The following is a 20,360-nucleotide window of genomic DNA, read 5'->3' as shown; positions in this document are numbered from 1 at the left end:
CTCTGTCACCCTCAAAGTAAAGAAGTCCCTCAGATGGGACTTTCTCCGTTGCATTTTGTGCCCATCGCCCCTCGTTCTGTTACGGAGTACTGCAGAAAAGAGCCTGGCCCCATCCACTTGACTCCCACCCGCTGGATATTTATAAGCATCAGGAAGATCCCCCCTCAGTCTTCTCTTCTCCAGGCTGAACAGTCCCAGGGCTCTTAACCACTCCTCATAAGGGAGATGCTCCAGGCCACTCATCATCTCTGTGTCCCTCCACTGGGCTCTATCTAGAACTTCCCTGTCTTCCTTAAACTAGGGAGCCCAGAACTGGATACCGCACTCCAGGTATGGCCTCAGCAGGGCGAAGGAGAAGTGGAGGAGCGCCTCCCTCAATCTGCTGGCCGTGCTCTTTGTAATACATCATAGAATCATAGAATGGCTCAGATTGGAAAAGACTTTAAAGATCATCATTGGACTTCAGGTCCAGAAGGGCACACTGCTGGCTCATGGCCAACTTGTTGTCCACCAGGTCCTTCTCCACAGAGCTCTTTTCCATCATGTCAGCCCCTAGCCTGTACCGCTGCAGTGCAGTTAGGTTTATTTGCTCCAGTTGGATGTTATCCCTCCCCAACCAGGTTCCGTGCCACAGAGCCCCCGAGGTTGAATGCATTTCCCTCATGGTTCATAATGTTCCTGGTTCCTAGAAATCCTTGCATCAAGCACAGGGCAGAGCCTCCTGAAGCCTCTAGCACCAATTGCACATGGAGCCCAGCTGGGTCTGTAGTGTCCAGAGCTACTGAAAGCAAATGGATTCACAAAGTCCAGTGCATAACCCTCTTGATACTGCTACCTTCCCCACCACTTCCAAAAAGAAGGGGAAATGGGTGCCTTCCTAGACCACTCCATCATGATCCCAAGCAACGCATGGAAACATGCAAAGCTGAACTGAAACTTATTGCAAAAATGGGAGATAGAAGCAGAAATGATGCCACAGTAAAGATGGAATTTCTCTCAGAAAGAGGAAGAACCAGCATAGTGAATTTCTTGTAGTGCTATGAAGGTATCTGTCCAGAGAGGCTATCCAAAAGCATTTATTTCACAGTTAGGAGTGCAAGCCAGTAGCCTGTCTTCACAGGACAATTTTTTTTTACCAAAATATTCTCCATTCTATTAGAAGATCAGAGCAAGGATGTGAAGGGAAAGCAAGGAATGGCAGAAATAGAGCAATGGAAAACACTGAAGAGGCAAGAACAGGACACAGGAATGGTTTTCTTTCTATTTCAAGGAAAGGACAAAAATGTGCAGAGGAATGTATTTGTTTTTCTGTGTTCTTTGCTGTTGTTGTTTTTTACAGTTTTAAATCTCATCAGTTTCCTGATTCAAAGCCATCGAGAATCAAAAATCAAAATGGTGCAGGCCACCTGCTGAGCTACAGAGTGTCACAACAAACTGACCTCCCAGTGAACCAGTTAGCTAGAAACTAATGGAGGCAGCAGCGGTTTCATTGCTGCAACAGCTCTTTCCAGCAAGAAGCAGATCAGAAGACACCTGGGCTGATTTAATAGATTAACACAGGTCAGTGATTGAATTAGTGTGTCAGACATCAATCTCAGTCCTTGGTCAGTCTTTACTGCAGAGAAGGATCTCTGTGAAGAACTTGGAGGAAGACCAGCATTTCAAAGCAGTGAGTGAGTCAAGGAGGGGAAAATACAGCTGTGATTCACCAGAATTTCACTCAGGAGGAACCAACCCAGGAAGAAGGGGATGCATGAAACTGCAGACATGGATTACTGCTTAACTGCTCTTTGGATTTTTATTTGTGTGCAAGTGATTTCGTTCTCTGTTACTAGAGACTCAGCAGCATCTTTTGAAGGCCTTATAATGTGGTCTCCCACTGGAGAAAAGGGAAACTTAATTCTATCTGAAACCCTTCCTCCTTCTTTCTAATTCTCCTCATTAAAACAGGAACAGATGTCAATAACAAATGCATCTCCGTCTCTTAAAAATACTAATTTCCTGCTTGGGCCCCAAGCTTGGGAGTTAACAAATGTTCTCACCAGCTACTGGACAGTGAAGCTCAAAGGAAGGCTCTGAGGAGGATTAGGCACCAAATGTCACCAGTCCTGATTATCTGCCCACAACAAACGGCTGCAGAGAGATTACTTAGAGAAGATGGATTGGGATTCTCAGGAGTAGGGAAGAAAAGATAGACTGAGGAATTTAAAAACAGAGATCTCAAACACAATAAGGATGTCTTTCCCCAAACCAAATATGGTATTTGGATAGGACTCGAGCTAATATTATCAGAAATGGTGGAAAAGTCATGTGGGATCTGGCTAAACAGGGAAATGTTTGAACGCTTCTGTTTCTGACCTTCTGTACTTCATCTTACTATACATCAATTTTCTTGTCTAGGTATTTTAGAACAAGGACCCAAAGAGTGATTAAAATGTTGTATATTTGTATAGCATCAACACTGTGCTACCAATCTGCCATCTGAGATATCCACTTGGAAATGTGTGGTGGGGGGTTCAAAATGGGAGAAGTGGGATTTTGGAGGAGACTATCTAACTGACATTGTGGATGAGAAGTTGTTTAGTCCACTGCATGTGGGTCTGGCATGGGCCAAACCACAACTTCAGGAAGGCTGAAAGTTGAGACTAAAAATCCCTCCCTATGGGATACTGCAGATCAGTGAATGACTGCAAAATATGGTATTCAGGAGACCCCTGTCATGTGCCAGTCACTGAGTCTCTATACCCAGTCAAGGACCCACTTGAGTTGTTCTGTGATAAAAGGGTAAAAATAGAAGAACCTAACTGTATAAAAGCTTAAGTGGAAAAATAGGCTTAATATTTAGAGAACACTGAAAGATCACTTTGCCCTATCATCTGACGTTTTTGCAGCTCCTTGTTCCTCCTAATCCTGACAACAAAAGACAGGCAGGTATTGGTGTACAATACATACATGCATACCAAGTGCAAGGTATTGCATCTGGGTCGGGGCAGTCTCAAGCACAGGTACATGTTGGATGGAGAAAGGCTTGAGAGCAGCCCTGAGGAGAAGGATTTGGGAGTGTCGATTGATGAAAGATTCAGTATGAGCTGGCAATGTGCGCTTACAGCCCAGAAGGCCAACCGTATCCTGGGTTGCATCAAGAGAAGTGTAACAAGCAGGTCAAAGGAGGTGATTCTGCCCCTCTACTGACAGGTACCAGACTTCAGTCAGCTCCATATCCATGCACTCATATTTGATGGCAGGAGAGAAATTATAAATTCAGCTCTCACCACCTCCCCACACCCACTGAAGATGAAAGCGATAGTTGGAATTAAAATGATGATATTTCCTTTTAGTTTCCAAGGGGGTGGAAAGTTTTGGGAATGGTAAGAGCCATTTCACACTGCAGTGTTCTATTTTATTTTATTTTTTTTTTTTACCAAGTGTGAGACAAAAAAAAAAAAAAAAGAAAGAAAGAAAGAAAGCACCGTATTTGTTTTGCTGGGTTGTGAAAGGTGTGGAAATAACCACTCCACATGATAAGTAAAGAGCTGCTTCCTCCTTCCCATCAAAGCTGCTACACCCACAGCCCACAAAGAGCAGAAACCAGTGGGAATTGGGTTATGGGAGTGCGGAGGGCAGGAATGCCCTGTTTTTAATTCAGAAGTCATCATCTCTGGCAGCCGTTTGCCTCCCCGTCTCTGCTGTTTCCATAGCAACAGCAGCCAGCAGAAGCATCCTTCTCATGCTGGCTCCAGCTCAGACAAATCCAAGCAGGGGTCAAAAGCAGCCCCTGCATTCAGGAAAGCAAGAAAATGGGCTGTCTGCCTCCCTCTTCCTTTCCACTGCCATCCTCTTTTCTGATATATTTTTTTTCCTTTGGTATGTTGGGGAGGAGGCTCACCTATCACACTTGCTTCTCTTCAGAGAACGGCTCAGAGAAATCTTTTTTCAGACCTCTCTCCAGTCAGTGCCATCGGCCATATTGTACCAAGCCAGGATGCCTCTGATATACACTGCAAGAGAAATGCAGGGCAGGACACCAGGCTCCTGCCTGGCTGCTGGGACACACGGTTTGATGTGCTGTGGGAGAGCTGCCCAAGCAGCACACACCCCATGAATAAAACCACCTCCAGTCCATTAATAGATACTGCATTATTTTTTGTTATTTTATTTAAGTTCATCTGAAAACCCAGGAAGCTTGACATTGTCTATGCTGACATCAGAAATTTGCTATTCTCTGTTCTCACTTTGCATTTCTTCAATTGAAAGCATGTCAGACTTCGATCAAGGAGCAGAAGCACCACAAGATGACTTGCTCAGGGGAACGGGTCAGTTGTGCAGCAGATAGCAGCAACCTTGAATAAGCAAACAGTCCCAAACCGCCAGGACAACACTCACACAGAACGTATTAGCCATAGTCAAAATCATTTTGAAAACAGAACTGAACCATATTGACAGAATATTTTATCTGAAGGTAAGAATTCAGTTCCTGGACTGAGTTCTCTGGATTTGAGAATAAGACTATGGAGACATAGGGCTCAAAATAGCCTCAGGCTGGCTACATGTCGCTTGTGTACATGAGGAGTGCCACTCCCAAGCACTAGGTGACTACAGGCTGTGAAACAACCATTTTAAACGATACTATTGTGCATGATGCTTCACTGCCCTGCTGCCAAGAACTTGACAACTCATTTCCTCACTTGAGAGCCACATTCACATGGTTCTGAAATGCCTCTTCCCTTTGGTTCTTTCTGGACCAGGAGATGCCCCCGACTGTCTCTTCCCTTTCTCACATCACATCCAGATGTGCTCCAGAGGGAATACTGCTCCAGTGGCATCCTGGCTTGTATCAGGAATGGTGTGGTGAGCTGGACTAGGGAAGTAAGCCTGCCCCTGTACTCGGCACTGACGAGGCCTCACTTGAGTACTGTGTTCAGTTTTGGGCACCTCAGTACAGAAAGGACATTGAGATGCTTGCTGGACAGGTCCAAAGAAGGGCAACAAGGTGAAGGGCTTGGAGAATATGCCCTATGAGAAAAGACTGAAGGAACTGGGGATGTTCAGTCTGGGGAAAAGGAGGCTGAGGAGAGACCTTATTGTTCTCTTCCAATATCTGAAAGATGACTGCAGCGAGAGCGGGGTTGGTCTCTTCTCACTGGCGACATGTTACAGGATGAGGGGAAATGGCCTCAAGTTGTGCCAGGGTAAGTTTAGGTTGGATATCAGGAAAAGCTTCTTTACAGAAAGGGTTGTTAAGCACCAAAATAGGCTCCCCTGGGAGGCGGTTGAGTCACCATCCCTGGATGCGTTTAAAAACCGTTTGGATGTGGTGCTCAGGGACATGATTTAGCAGAGGAATGTTAGAGTTAGGGTAGTACTGTTAGGTCATGGTTGTACTTGATGATCTTTAAGGTCTTTTCCAACCTGAATGATTCTGTGATTCTATGATTCTATGAAATGTAAAACTGTTCTTCAAGCAGCTGTGGGTCCTACCCACTCTTGCTATGTTTCTACTCATCCTACCCGCTCCCAAACTTGTTTTCACTTGTCAAAACCACTCCTACTCCACTTCCACAGGTCCCACAGAGTCTTCCTTAGCTTCCACCTGCCTCCCTCTTGTTTCCTCTCCATTTCCACTCCCTCGACCCACTTCTGTGCGTCATCCTAGTTCTGGCAGGGGGAAGGGTTGACAACCCTAATGCTGAGCTACCGCAGATTCTCCCTACACTCCTCTCTTCTCTCTTTTCCAGCCTTGCACATATCTATTTATATTGATGATAAGGTATGGAACTGCCAGAAGTTTTAAGACATCCTGTTGCTGAAGGGAGATGTGAGCTGACTGGAATGAGGATGACCCAGGACATGAATTTAGAACTGGAAGCCAAGATTATTAATATGTCTGTACTTCTGATTTCCAAAGTGAAAAACAAGGTGGAGAATGAAGAAGGAGGGAGGCTGGAAGAGAAGTGGAGTATATAATTGCCTAATTAACAGGATTTTCTCCACTGGTTATAATCACTTTCAAATTAAAGAGAGTTTAACTGCATCACAACCAAAATTTTTCTTGTGCTTTTGTTTGCATTAGGGATGTGCCAGCAGTGTCAATAAGAGTGCTGCAAGGTTAGCTCTCCAGTGACAGAGCTCTCATTAGTGACCCGGGGCCAAACCCTCACAGCTGGCCTAACCTGGCATGGCTCCAGCAAAGTCACTAGATTCAATAAGACCTCAAGACTTTCCTGCCTGCTGTGCTGTGCAAGAGGGAGTGTGGAAATAAAAATCTTACCTGGGTTGTTTGGCAGTGCCCAAAAATGTTCATTCAAACTTCAGCTTTTTCATGCATGCTTCTTTGCAACCCAGTATTTGGATTTCCAAGTTTTGGATTAATTGCATATTTGGCCACTACCTATTTATGCACATGAAAACATGCTTCGAATTTTCTTGCATTAATTTTCAAGTCTAGGCTGGTATTGCTTATCTTCCCAAACAAGCAGCTTGCAGTGAAAAATCTCTTCAAATAGTGTCTTTATGAAACTTCAATTTAGTTTTTGAAACGTTAGAAAATTTTCCAAAATCAGTCAGATGTTTCTCTGCACCAAATTTCTGAACATTTCAAAGTTACATGGATAAATACGATATCCACAAAAGGGGCAGCACAAAAAGCTGTATGCTCACTCCAATTTGTTTTTCTCTTATGAAACCTGCAGAAAGATCCAATGATATCTCTTTTCCAGATGAAGAGAGGCACTGAGCACTTTAAATTAAAATCTTTATGGGTGAAATGGACTTTCATCATTTAGACGTGAAATGATCTTCTGCTGCAAAATGAAGAGCCACCTTTAAATAACAAACTGATGGCTCCCTGCAGAGAACGTAATGCCACACACTGTACTACACTGGATTTTTCTCTTCCTTTGGGAAAATATCACAGACATTATTAACTTCTCCAGCAGAAAATAAAATAAAAATGACCTTAGGAAAATATATTCGTATGTCTTTATGTTTTACAATATAAGTGCACGTCTACATATAATAATACTTTTACAACTCCACCATAGATGTCATCTTATCCCATCTAAGCACTTATCTTTGAAAAATGCAAGAACAAATGAAGATGCACTTGTGTGCAATGTTTTGTCTAAACAAATGTTACCTTACCTGCTAAATTTTCACCTGTAACTCAGACATCCACATGCATAGGCTTCCGCATACACATTCATAACTGACATGCATTCACATTAAAATAACCTGTACCTTACACTCACAGCTAGCTAGTATGAAGGTCAATGCTCAACATGCATATACAATAACGTTTGCACTCATGTCTAACCCTTGCATACACACCTCTTGTGCACTGTTACAATCATACAGCTGCAAGGTGAATTAGCATCACTATGCTGTGTGCACCATGGCTATATGAAGGCATATGTAGTATTAAACTCTTACAGTGCCATGCAAGGATTATGTGCCCCTTGCTAAAAAGACATATGCAAACAGTTCTCAAGGATAAAATAAAGAAACTGCAAATAAGAAGTCTCCTCAGTTTACCTAACCTCTTTTCAGCTGGTGTTGCATCATTTCTTCCAGACTGCTTCCTACCTATATCGTAGATGACTTTTAGGCTCATCTGCCCATGCATGCAGATGCAAAGCACGTTTGAGGAGCATTGGGATCCCACAAGCACCAAAACCTAACTGGATCTAACAGCCTTGACAGAAGGCAGTAACAGAGGTGTACCAACTATGTCTCAGAGATAGCATTTCCCCCCCCACAATCAACAGCAATGATGAACGTCTGACCCCAGACTCCCTGAGGAGCTGGAATGATGTCTCCAGCTGCCTGTTTACTGCCTGCAGTCCTTGACAGCATTGGCAATGCCATCCATATTACTGACATTTTTCACCGCCCTCCCCTCACTGCCATCCTTGCTTGCTATGGCCGGATAGTTGTGCTAATGTTGCCATTTACAAGAACAGCTGAGACAGTAGTGCTGACCGAGCATTTCTACCATGCCATTATCGATTCAACAGGCATACAAAAAGCTAAGGGGTACTCACAATTTTTCTCTTGCAAAAAGGAAGGAGAGCCACAGAGCATGGAGCAGTCTCCCCCTGCACCAGCACACTGCATTTCCTGAGCTCGCACCATACCCTACCTTACCCTGGATGCTGAACACGTCTGCCAACCCCATCAGCAGCTTGGCTCCATGCCATAAATCAATAAGTTCTCTTTAGAATTCCACCTTCCAAAAATATTTACTGTACATAATTTAATATAATACTCTTCTGGATAAAGAGCTGACATGTTTAATTACCTGGCTCAAGTGCTTTCCTTCTGCAGAATTCTGTATGCCCATCCAGGAACACACATGCCATCCAAGCTCACAGCATATTCTTAATCTGTTGAGTTACTGGGGTGGGAGAAATTTCAGCTCAGAAACTCCCCAGTCCTCCCAGTCCTAAGGGTGAGTTTGTGTCTAACCTAAGGAGGGAGCAGTTTCCTCCCTGACCAGGCTCTGTCTTTGCCTTACCAACACCCAAAGGGCTTGTGGGAAAGGAAGGGGTGCTGATAACGTACTCATCAGATGGTTACTGTCATTGATTTGATGGTAGGATGGTAGGATCATTCATCCCAGAGAGACTTCTTGACCAAGCATCTCTAGAAGAGTTGTATCACCCTCTACTGCTTTATAGGTATGAGAGTCCACAGCTCCTGTTCATATCGCAGCCTAATTACATAAAGGCAATCCACCACTTATTCCTCACATCTTTTAGACTGTAGTTGTGTTTGAAAACAATTTTTGGCATCTAAACCCTGTTTTACCCTGTGTTTATATCTTTCCATGCCAGTACTTTATCTTTCCATCTCTGCCATTTGTCAGATGTGGCATCCTTGCCAAGTGCATCGTGGCACCTAGGCTTGGGATCCATTCTAGAGACCACCACCACTAACTGGGCTTTGGTTAGTCTTTCTGCAGTCTCCTAATAAACACACATCCAAGCTGGGGAGTTTTCATTTGCAGGATTAAAATTTTGGTCACTCATTCCATGCAGTCTTCTCCAAGTTGAATGACTTCAGTGAAGAGTGTGCTAGCAAGCAGGTATGCACTGCTGAATATAGGTAGGTAAAATCAAGGTGGCATATGAAAGAGAGGACATCCCTACCAGACTCAGAAAGTACAGTTCACACAGCTTTTGTGCAGACAGTTTCAGTTCTTGTGCTCATTTCCACCCTCTTAGGAATGCTTTGACTTTGGGATTTCCAAAAGCTCCAAAACCTAGGAAAACTCACCAAAGCATACAAATATAAATTAATTCACACTCAGATTTCTGAGAATGAAAATGCTCCATTCTGTACACGCTGCTGAGACATTCTGACTAATTTCTGCCTACCATTTCCCCAGATGATCAGAGGCAGTGGCAGCTCTGTACCAAAACTCTGAACCAAAGCTAAATGAAGCTCAGTCTGGATCTGTTCACAAAAGTAGTTATTTGCTCCCCACATGATATATGACAGAACAGATTTATATAAGAAATATGCACATCTCTGTTCCACAACATTTGTCTCATCTTTTCACAAAGAGGTCTCAGTGATCAAGGAACATCACTACCCTGGTTTTCATTTTCATCAACCGAAATTTGTGACTTTTTTAATAACAAAGTATTTCTCTAAGGCTTATTGCTATACAGCGTAAAATTTTCTCTGTATTTGCCAGGAACAAGCAATTCAGGGGTATAAGCCTTTGAAGTGAAAAGCTGAATGTAGATTTTATCAAAGTGTTTCTTTTGTATGTTAATGATGCTTATTCAGCAATTCAGAATGGCAAAAAATGCTGGATTTTTTTGTTGTTTTGAAAATACAGTCAATTTATTCCTTCATTTAACCTGATACACATCCTCTATTTGATACTGAACCCAAATTCCATCTCGTTTTCATATCTAATCCTCAGTGAGTTCTGATCTAACTTGGTTGAAGCTTTGTGATCACTCCCAAATGCAACTGAAAACCTAATTCTTAAGAGGCAGATGCATACTTTAAGCAGAAAGGTATAAATTCAGACCCAAAATGTTTTAATTGTAGGGTTTTTGTCAGATATTCAGACCTGACAAGTTTACTCCCTCTGTCAGTAAATCAGGTAGGTTCTCACTAATGTTTGGTTTTTTGGTTTAGTTGCTTTGGGAATTTTCATGGAGAGGAAGGTCTTGGTTGATTAGATTGCTCCCCAAACACAGCCTGTACCAAAATGTTAGCAGAAGTCTCCCCACCTCCCTTGTCTTTGAAGAAGCCAAAGTGTATCACACAGTACTGTGGCTGATCTTGTGTATAGTGCTACTGTGTTGGGTGTAAAACTGTCACGTGTGACATTCCATCGGGACAGCAACATACATACTTCAACACAGAATGCTGTGAGCAGGAGTCACCATGATGTAGATCTCAAAATGCAAGAAATGTGGAAGAATTTGGAAACCCTTTTCTTAAAAGCAAAAGCCTGAAGCCTTTTGAACTACTTCTTTCTGAAATGAATACGAAAACTTACGTTACGTGCTCTACCCAGCCATGCACCATGCAATTTTCTACATATAATAATAGATCACTGTCAGCACATTTCAGTTTTCAACTGTAGACTTTTCTGCTATTCTTGTCCCCGGACTGTCTTACGCAGAGGCTGCCTATCAAGCCAAATTTTCTGCTAGCGACAAACATGTAAAAATAGCCCTGAACCAAATATCCTGGCCAGTTCCACTAGACTGAGAGAATATAGAATAAATATTTGGATTTTGTAGCTAAAGGTAAGAAAAAGAACACTCTGATCTAAGCACTGCAAAAGTTTTGTAATCTAGATCTGGATCTGTTACGAGATCATCTCTGGTGTCCAAGTCTACACAAAAGAAGGGATTTGATTTTGCATGGCGCCTAACAACAGTTACTAAAAGCAAAGAATGGCTTTCTGCTATCTTCAGAGGTCTGAATCAGGCGCTACAGCGGAGTATAAAATTGATGTGAGATACAGCGATGTCTTCACCACCTCGTGCTCATGTGCCCTTGTCCATGGTACCTCCCCAAGAGCAGGGAGCTCCACTCCTCCATGACACACTAAGCACCAGCCCCCTGCATTTCACACAGGCTAACACTCGCTCTCCCTGCAGCAGCTTATCAAAGTCTTGGGCATTGTTTAGCTGGTTATAAACCAGCAAGCAACTTCTGTCTCCATGGTGAACGATTCTTTGTCATCTTCTCCTCAAAGCCTCCTAATTAGACATCCTGTAATTTGCAGCTTTTCTGTAATGTATTTGTAGTGGTGTGTGTGTGAGAGCACAGAGAATAAAAATTGAAATGTGGCAGCGAATCAGGAGTCTCTAAATAATTACAATAAATAAACAAACCACTTTTTAAATTGAGACACATATAGGATCTTCTTTTCAGTCAAGCAGATGGCCATTTTATTGCTTTATCCTTAAATTCTCAAGGCTGATCTGCCATAACAAAGAAAAATATCAGTTTCCATCTATTCTCACCATTATGGAGTAGCAGGTCTGGTTTTGGTTGTCTTTCCCTCAGTCTGGAGGAAGCAAGAATGGGTGCAGAGAAAACAAGAGCACTCTAGAATACCGAGCCACTTAAGAAGCATTCTTCTCCAGTGTAACACTTCTTCCCTAGTTGATAGCTGATCCAAATCTGTTAGTGTTTATTAGGCATCTCATGTTCTTTGTGAGCTGCTGATTTCAGCAGGTTCCTACTCAACAGGTATTTATCATCTCATAAAAGTGACCTGTACAGCAAGCATTAGTTATTAGGCCATAGAGATGCACTAAAAATAAATAAATTAATAAAAAATAAAAAACATTGCAGGAGGGCAGTGGGACAAGGGAGAAAAGAGGTAAAACAGAACTAGTGATTTAAAGGATTGTTTTTCCCACTGTCCAAACTGACAGATAAACTGCTTATGCTGTGCCCCTGTCCTCCAGTGACTACCTGGTCACCCAAAACATGGGGAACTGAACAGTGGTGGTAAAGCATCCTTTGACAGAGCTCCTGCACCCCAGGGCAGTGATGAGCTTGCTGCCTGGCAGAACTCCCTGGGAGTGTCTGAGGGGGAAGTCACTTCAAATGTAGACCTTCCCCATGTCATCCTCACTGCTCACAGAGAAACACCTTCTATTACCTGTGTGAATGACTGAAGGGTATTTATCCCTTACTCAAAGCCATGAGTAAGCTATCTACTACTGTCTCCTGACATCCTCAATAAAATGTTCATATCAAAAAATATGCTTAAATATATATATATATAAGATAGGCTCATACATCCTATCTCTCTAACTTATTTAATATTACTAGAGAGACTGCAAAGAAAAACTGAAATTCCATCAGTGTCTTGCTCATTCCCTGGCTGGAGTTGTAAAGCCCTGCTTGTGATAACACAATCAACTCTGCAACAATATACAGTGCTTTCACAAAGAGGAGCTTACAATTTCAATTTGGGAATAATTAGATGGAACAGATGCAAATGTCAAGAGGATCTGTGTCTTCAAATTCTTCCACTAATACATCTGATAACCACAAAATGTTTTATGAGGTTCAGGCCTCATCCACGGCTAATGGCTCCCAGTTAATAGAACCAGTCAAAGGGCAAAGAAAGGAGAGGGGGATGTTCATAAATATTTACGAAGCAAAACAAGCAACAGAGATCCCCTTTTAACAGGTTTCATTACCTCTTCCACAATATCCTGATAGAGTAACTGTATTAAAACCCAGGCATCTGAGTGTTTCTCAGCTGATACATACAATCAGACTCAGAAAAGAATGTATATACATATATACCCAGAAATGAAATCAAGAAGAGTCAGGCATACTTTGTTCTTTTAAACAATTTTGTTGCTTGAGAACAGGACCAAATTGACAGATATCCCTCTTCTTTGTCTAATTCTTCTGCCTTATTCTGCAAGCTGGTAAGTGCCTCCCAAAAACACTTGAGCTTTCTCAGAGCCATGAATGGAAGGAGAGAGTGCTCAATCTCTCCGGAGAGATATTCAGCAGACTGCAAGATTGCTCCCTTCCTCCTCAGAGCGCAGACAGTATAGGAAGGCTTTCCTAACACAACCTCTGTCCATGCCTTTGGTCAGCATGGTTATCTTCTAACAGATGAGTCATTCCTCATCATCCTTGGCTGTTCCTTAACAGTTCTGGCAAAAGAACTGATGGGAATGGACTTACACGCCTATAGGCATGTTAACACCTAGGAAGACCAACCATCATCAGATCTGCCTATCAACAGCAATCACTTACAGCTCTCAGCAGGTTGGATTCACCTGTATCTCAATCTATCCTACCCAAGAAGCAGAATATCACAAGGAAGCACATCGATAGTTAGATTTTCTAAACTTGATACAGCTCCTGAATGTCACAGGTTAGAGGAGGATCCCTTTACCCAAATAGTGTGCTGAAGAGCCACCAGCATGCAGCAATGCGAAAGGTGATGGGTATAGGAATGAGCAGGTCCACTGTGTGATGGAGTTTTTGCACAGTGCTGTCACAGTTCACAACAGACTGCTGACAGAAGCTGGTGACTCATCAAATCAGACATGAAGCTCTGTCTGAGTTCCTTCTCATGCCTGCATGTTTCATGCTGCATCTTTTGTAGGCATGCCACAGACTATCAGACAAGTGTATGTACAGAAAACATACCCCATGTATACCCCTACAGACAAAAATGTTCCTAAATTCTGACTATGGCACACAGAGGTTTGAGATGATTGTATCTGTAATGCGAACCTTGTCCTTCATACTTGTCACAGCTGCATGCTCAACAGAAGAATAACTCAGCAAAAATGAGTGATTGTTTTTTATTCATAGGATAGCATTCATGACCAGTAAGAAAAATGATCTAATCGGTACAGAGAACATTCTCCTGGATGAAGTTCAACCCCAAGACCTTGAGAAGTGAAGCCTTGTCTTTCAGCCAGCCCTGCTCTGCCTCCCAAAGCAATCCTTCCACAGTCTTCACCCTGAAACCCTTCAAGGAAGAGAGTCCCAGACACATCCTTGCAGACTGAAACGGCCAAACACAGAATAATCAACAGTACCAAGAACCTTTGTATCTTGAGCTTGCAATGCAGTAAGAAGAGCCTGGAAGATCTTGTCCTAAACCCCTTGACAGTGATTGTTGTGACTATATAAAATGCCAACAAGCCTGACCTAGCACTATCAGTTAGTCTCATCACCTTTGTTCTATGAGAAAAATTCAGAAGGAAGACAGAAGACTGCAGCATCTTGTCTCTGCCTCTTCAGTACCTTTGTTACCATGCTGGAATCTAGGTGGGAATCATCAGTTATGTACATTTTTCCAGACATCACTGCCTAGACTACGGAATCAGCAATGACCAAGGTTTGAAATGCCATCCTGAGAAGATGCTGACTTTTTCATAGCTCAGCAGCACATGTACAGTCTATGGACAAAGCCTGGAAGTAACCCCATACTCCAATTCAAAAGATTCTGAAATCATCTTGTCCCATAGAAACAGCACTGAGATTAAAGCAAAGCTCTTCACTGAGTTCTTCAGCCTTTGAGCACTACAGTGTTGAGGAAATTGGAACATGAGTTTTGTTTTTTCATATGGACACCTTTAATTAAAAAAATATCCTTTTCAACAAAAACTTTACTAATAATGCAAAGTTCTATGAAAAAAATTAAACCTAAAAGTTTTAGTTTTGGATTAAATGCTTATCAACATGTTCTTGGTTCTGAATAGTGATAATAATGGGGTTATTTAGTCTGGAGAAGAGGAAGCTCAGGGGAGACATTATTGCTCTCTGCAAGGACCTGAAGGGAGGTTGTGGTGAGGTAACAGGAATAGAGGGAATGGCCTCAAGTTGCGCCATGGGAGATTCAGGTTGGACATTAGGAAATAATTCTTCTCCAAGAATGGGCTGGAACAGGCTGCCTACAGCAGTGGTGGAGTCACAGTTGCTGGAGGTGTTCAAGAAACATTTAGATATTATACTGAGGGACATCATTTAGTGGGAAATACCAGTGACAGTTGGGCAATTGGACTGGATGATCTTGGAGGACTTTTGCAACCTTGGGCATTCTATGATTCTTTATATTATTGTAAGGGATGTAGATTTTCTGAAAATAAACAAACAAATTTCATTCCCTAGTCCAAAATCAAATTTGATATCAAACAAAGATGACAACTTTTTTTTTTAACCCAGCCCTATCCCAAATTCTGTGCAACAGACGACTGCTTTTGGCACCCCTTCCATGTGGAGATAAACTGGTACATCTTTACAGCACATTCCCAGGGCAGCTTCTCAGACTTCAATGTCCCTGGCCACATACCTTTCCATTCACACCTGCTTTTTGCAAATTTTCCAGTCTTGATTGCTCCCAAACTATCAATGCCAATACTTTTTCACAAACATACCCAAACATACCCTTTAATAGCTTCATTATCTCTAGTCTTTACCTGCATATGTAAAACATATTATTTCTGTAGATTTTTAGAAAAAGCAGGCAGTTAACAGATATTTTCAAATTGAACAAGGATCTCTAAGTCTCATTTTTGCCTCCTGCCATTGAATCTGCAGTATCTCAGTGAGATGTACACCATCAAAGCTCTTATAGGATCAAGGAATGGTAGAACCAAAATGACCCATGCAGTTGGGAAATAGCCATTCTTTCTTTAAATCTCCCTTTAATACATTGTACTTGCTAAGTGTACTTATGTTTTAGTTTGAAACAATGAATTTTATATTCCTCTTACATCAACGTAACAGACATGAGACTCCAGTAATTTCCATGAAGCTATTTTAAGTTTATTGCAGTAGAACAGAAAAGACAACTGGGTTTTCATCCTGCACTTATTTCCATATACAAGCGATATTTTTTTCACATATTCATCACTTTTGAAAGCTGGTACAATCCTGTTCATATTAGTCTAATGTGCAACTTTTTGCCAAAACAGGAGGAATAAGCAAAAACCTGTTCTTCAGTATAAACTGGGAGAGATTTGGCTTTACCAGTATGCATCTGTTACACTACACTCAACACTGCAGTACTGCAAAATGTATGTAAGACATTAATGAATTCTGCAGTATATACACATGATCTAAACTAGGCTTCATCCATAAAGTTTTGCTCCTGATGGCTAGAAATATTTGGGGTCAAGAAAAGGTGAAAGTTATTAGTCACTTCTAAGCACTCAAACTGGACAATTAATTCCAGTCTGGCCCCAGTGACGCTCAGTTGCAAGCAGCAGTGGCTTCTCAAGTACGTATGCAATTGCACGTATTGATCTCAAAAATGCCCAGAGTCCTTTTAATGCATTTAATAAATATATAACATTTTGCTGAGTAAATGCGAATTGATGTTTTGTATATTTTCAATATGCAAAGAAAAAGTAAAACCTTCAAATCTTTTTATTATTATTATTTGTGGTGACTAAACTTTTGGGTTTCATTTACTGGTAACACTGGAACTTATTAGGAAACAAATTATTTCCCAAATTAATAGAATGCTGACAGTCAAGCTTGTTGTACAGTTTCATTCCTGAAGGACTTGAACAATGCACAAGCCTAACAGAATTCTTTCTGCTGGTTTCTATTTTAATTAAAAAAAGAAACATAACAGTAGAGGCATTTTAAATATAAACTAACAATCTGCTCTGGCGATTGCATCTCTGTGATGCTGCATAAAATCTAAAATTGAAACTGAGCAGAAAATGACTATATAGGCAAAAATGAAAGTCACTAGCACCTCATTAACTGAGGAAATTGCAGAGTGGTCAAACAATATGTATACTGACAAATGAAAACTACCTTTTTTTAATCTTGAGTTTTAATCTTCTAGGGTTATTTTAAGTAACAAAGTAAGTACCTTTGTTTTATCATTGCTTTTAAATACAGAGAGAAATTATTTGCCAGACCAACTCTGTACTATAATAGCAGCTCCATGACTTTTACCCTGATGAGACCCATCTGGCTTTCCTGTTTGTAGGGAAATTCTGTCCCCATTTTGACAGCTTCCATCTCCATTTTAGCATGAAAATGAATGGTCTTTTGTGGAATTCAATCCAGGGTATGGTTCAAGAAGTAAACTATTTGGAGATCAAGAAATTGACTATGACAAACCTATGGTCAAAAGCTGCTACTGAAGCTTGCTAGATGATTTATCAAAAGCATTTCCAAAATAGATGTCTGAATTTCCTCTGACATCTTCTTGATTTTAACAGAGATTGTTCCTATTAGCTTCTTTTGGAAGCCTGAGATACTAGGCAAAAGTGCAACAGAAGCATTCCTCTACTTAACTTTGTACTCATAAACCCTTTTCCAAACCTGGACTGCCATCTTTCAGCTGCAGAAGCTGGAAAGTGTCACTGTAGGCAGCAGCCATGCTCCATGAAGAGAGTCACAGCACTTGAAAGGGCCTCGTGGACTAGTCCAGAGGAGAGTGACAATTTTAAGTCACTGTCTGTGACATTTCCTTCTGGCTGGAAGGGAATGGAGAGCACACTGGAGGCCTCTCCCAACAGAAGTGATAGATGCCTGCTTTAGCAACTAAGTTAACTCAAATAAACCCCTGGGCAGTTGGGTACCAAAGAAATCATACTCCACACCAGTGACCTTTCAAGACAACAGATTCCACTTTCCAAGCAAGCCTGCTGGGGACCTGGCAGAAACCTGTTTCTTTCAGCTGTATTAGTTGGTCCAATAAATAACATTCCCTCCCTACAAATCTTGTCTTACTTATGGATGTTTGACAATTATGACCACAGAAATCCTACAGCTTCTTATTGGAACCACTATGAAATGTCTCAGGAGCCTTCCTCTTAGATCAAAGATAGATGATTACTATGGATCATTTTTTTTCCACCTCTACAACCCCTTTGGGTCCATTCCTCCCTCCCTACCCAAGCAGTTGGTATTAGTGATAAAACCACTGATGAAATGCAGATGACTCCAAGTTCTTCTTCTAAGTAAAACAAATAGTATTGTTCCAACCTTCTCCAATAAAAAAAGCCTGAAGAAAAAAGGAAACACATCAAATATTCTTCTTTCAACACTTCAAGTTTTCCATCAACATTTTAAACACATGTTCTTCCAGTTCACGTCCACAAGAGGCAGCATTCCTTTTACTGTTCCCCAGCCACTCCTCCCCTTCACCGCTATCTCCCTTCTGGCAGGCTTGAGCAGCTGGGTAATACACAAGATTGGGAACAGACCTAGATTTAAAAATATGCATTTAATATATCTTAGTACCACTGAAATCCAAAATAATGAGGCCAGGACAAGCACAGCCTATATCCTTCTGCCACTGTAACTATGATGACTAGTAGTGCTTAGATATCGAGCCACGTATCTAGAAGTTTTGGTGCATGTAATATGAATCTGTTTACTTTTTATAACCTGTATCAAGTCATTGGACAACTCAGAGTCTCCTTGTTAAGTTTGAAGCTAGTTCCATCTCTCTCTTCTCTGCTCCAGTTTTCAGGACACTGGCAACAGCTACTCAAGGGACTCCACTGTAATGCCAAGATAGCTGCACTGTGCCTACACAATTGCACCACTTACAGCAGAAGCCTCATGGAACACAAGGTTTACATGCTACATTTTCAATATGCAAAGGCATCATTCATGTATTCACTAAAAGTGCAGGCCTACCAACATTCAGAGCTGAACACAAAACACAACTACATATATATAACTATATAACTGCTCTGCACTCCGTGAAATTGCAATTCATGCCTTACCTGCTGCAATATACTCAGATACATATGCATGCACAGTTTATAGGTTGGGAGAAAATGATTATTACTATTATTTAATTTTTGATATCTTAGCAGAAGTTCACACACTTTATTCATGAGGTCACATATGTATTCATGTGGTAGATTGATCAATCAACAGATCAATAGCTTAACTGATCAAGTGTCACCTTTAATTCTGTCAGGATTATCTCTCAAGACAGAAGAAAGTCACACGTCTCAAGCGCCTTACAAAGAAAAACAACAACAAGCAGATGCATCAGCTATTACTCTGGATAACATGAGTTCTAACAATCGCAGGATCCTTGTAAACCTCTACTTGTCTTCTGCATTTCCATTTCCAGCAGCATATTCTGTTACCATAGGAAAGAGTTAAAGGAACATGGTTCACTTCTAGGAAATATGTATAAAGAACACACGGAGAGGTAACGGCAGTGAAGGAATCCTATCCAATAAAACTTTTCCCACTCCTGCCAAAACAGCTATAGGTTATATTTTTCAGGAGTTCATTTAATCTAAATAAAGTTAGTGCAGAATTGGCCAGGTTCTCAGATCAGAGCAGTGCAGCACCCCTAACTTCTGGGTAGTCAAAGAATACCGCAAGCTATATCCAAAGTGCCAGACATTCCCCATTACTAACCTCACACCCCACTGCTTGCTGTAAGAAAGGTCTTAGTGCTGCTTCAAGACCCACCCAACTACGGCATGTTTATCTTTCCTGTTGTTCTCTGCCTCCTTGAAACTACTGTGCAGATTTGTCAAACAACTGCTGTAGTAATGAACCTCACATTTACTTCTGGAAAAAATAGACTTTTTTCATTTATCTCACAACACGTACAGGCACATACAGTACATAAAACCTGTTTGCAAACTGTCGTGTGACCTAGCAGGATGAAAGGTGGTCTATGAGTATCATAAATCATTTTTTATCTGCCTTGGCTCTTTTTATAAATAGCACATCTTGGCTTTGTATGTCTTAAATGCTTTGGACCATTTCTTTTGTTTAGGGGAAGAAGTGATAGGGATTCGCTTATACAGAGGGAGGGAAAGTGGTATTAATATTTTTGTGCTGCTGTTGAAAATACAGTCCCAAAAGGGGCAGAATTCCCATAGTTTCATAGAAAAGCCATCTACAACTTTTTTTTTTACACTAAGCTACAAAGGACCTTATTTAAAGCTTAATGCACACAAGAAATTTCATGTAAATTAGCCACCTGAGGGTACCAACACAGACCCATGATTGTAATAGAAACATATTGGCATTGGCATAAAAAAGGCTAATTAACTGCTTCCTTTCTGCCAGTTGCACACCAGATCCACACTGCTGCTCAGCATCTCCTGGGCTGCTGCAGATATGCTGGCAAACATTCTCCTTCCACGGAGCTCAGCACAACACTGCTGAGAGAGGCTGCACAGATGCGGAGGGGAACAGCAATACGAGGGATGAGTGTTCCACAAGCAAAGGGATAGAGAGCTCAAAGCACGTCCCCTTCCTTCACACGGAGCAAAGCTCTCCTCATGCATGCAGCAGTTCTGGAAAATCAGACTTTGCTTCATACGTTTTTCTTCCTCAGTACAAAGAGCCATTGAAATGCTGTAGTCCTATGCAGTATGTTT

The 20,360-nt window shown here is 41.5% G+C and overlaps 1 protein-coding gene across 3 annotated transcripts in view; it reads right to left on the bottom strand.

Annotated features, from left to right (window-relative positions):
• TMEM178B (transmembrane protein 178B) overlaps positions 1–20,360 on the bottom strand; it is a 221,458-nt gene that overhangs the window by 85,689 nt on the left and 115,409 nt on the right. The gene's annotated exons all lie outside the window — the stretch shown is intronic.

Source organism: Phasianus colchicus, chromosome 1, assembly GCF_987193195.1.
Source record: "Phasianus colchicus chromosome 1, bPhaCol1.hap1.1, whole genome shotgun sequence".
Lineage (NCBI taxonomy): Eukaryota > Metazoa > Chordata > Aves > Galliformes > Phasianidae > Phasianus > Phasianus colchicus.
The sequence above is the reverse complement of the archived record's forward strand: the minus strand, read 5'-3'. Positions and strand labels throughout refer to the sequence as shown.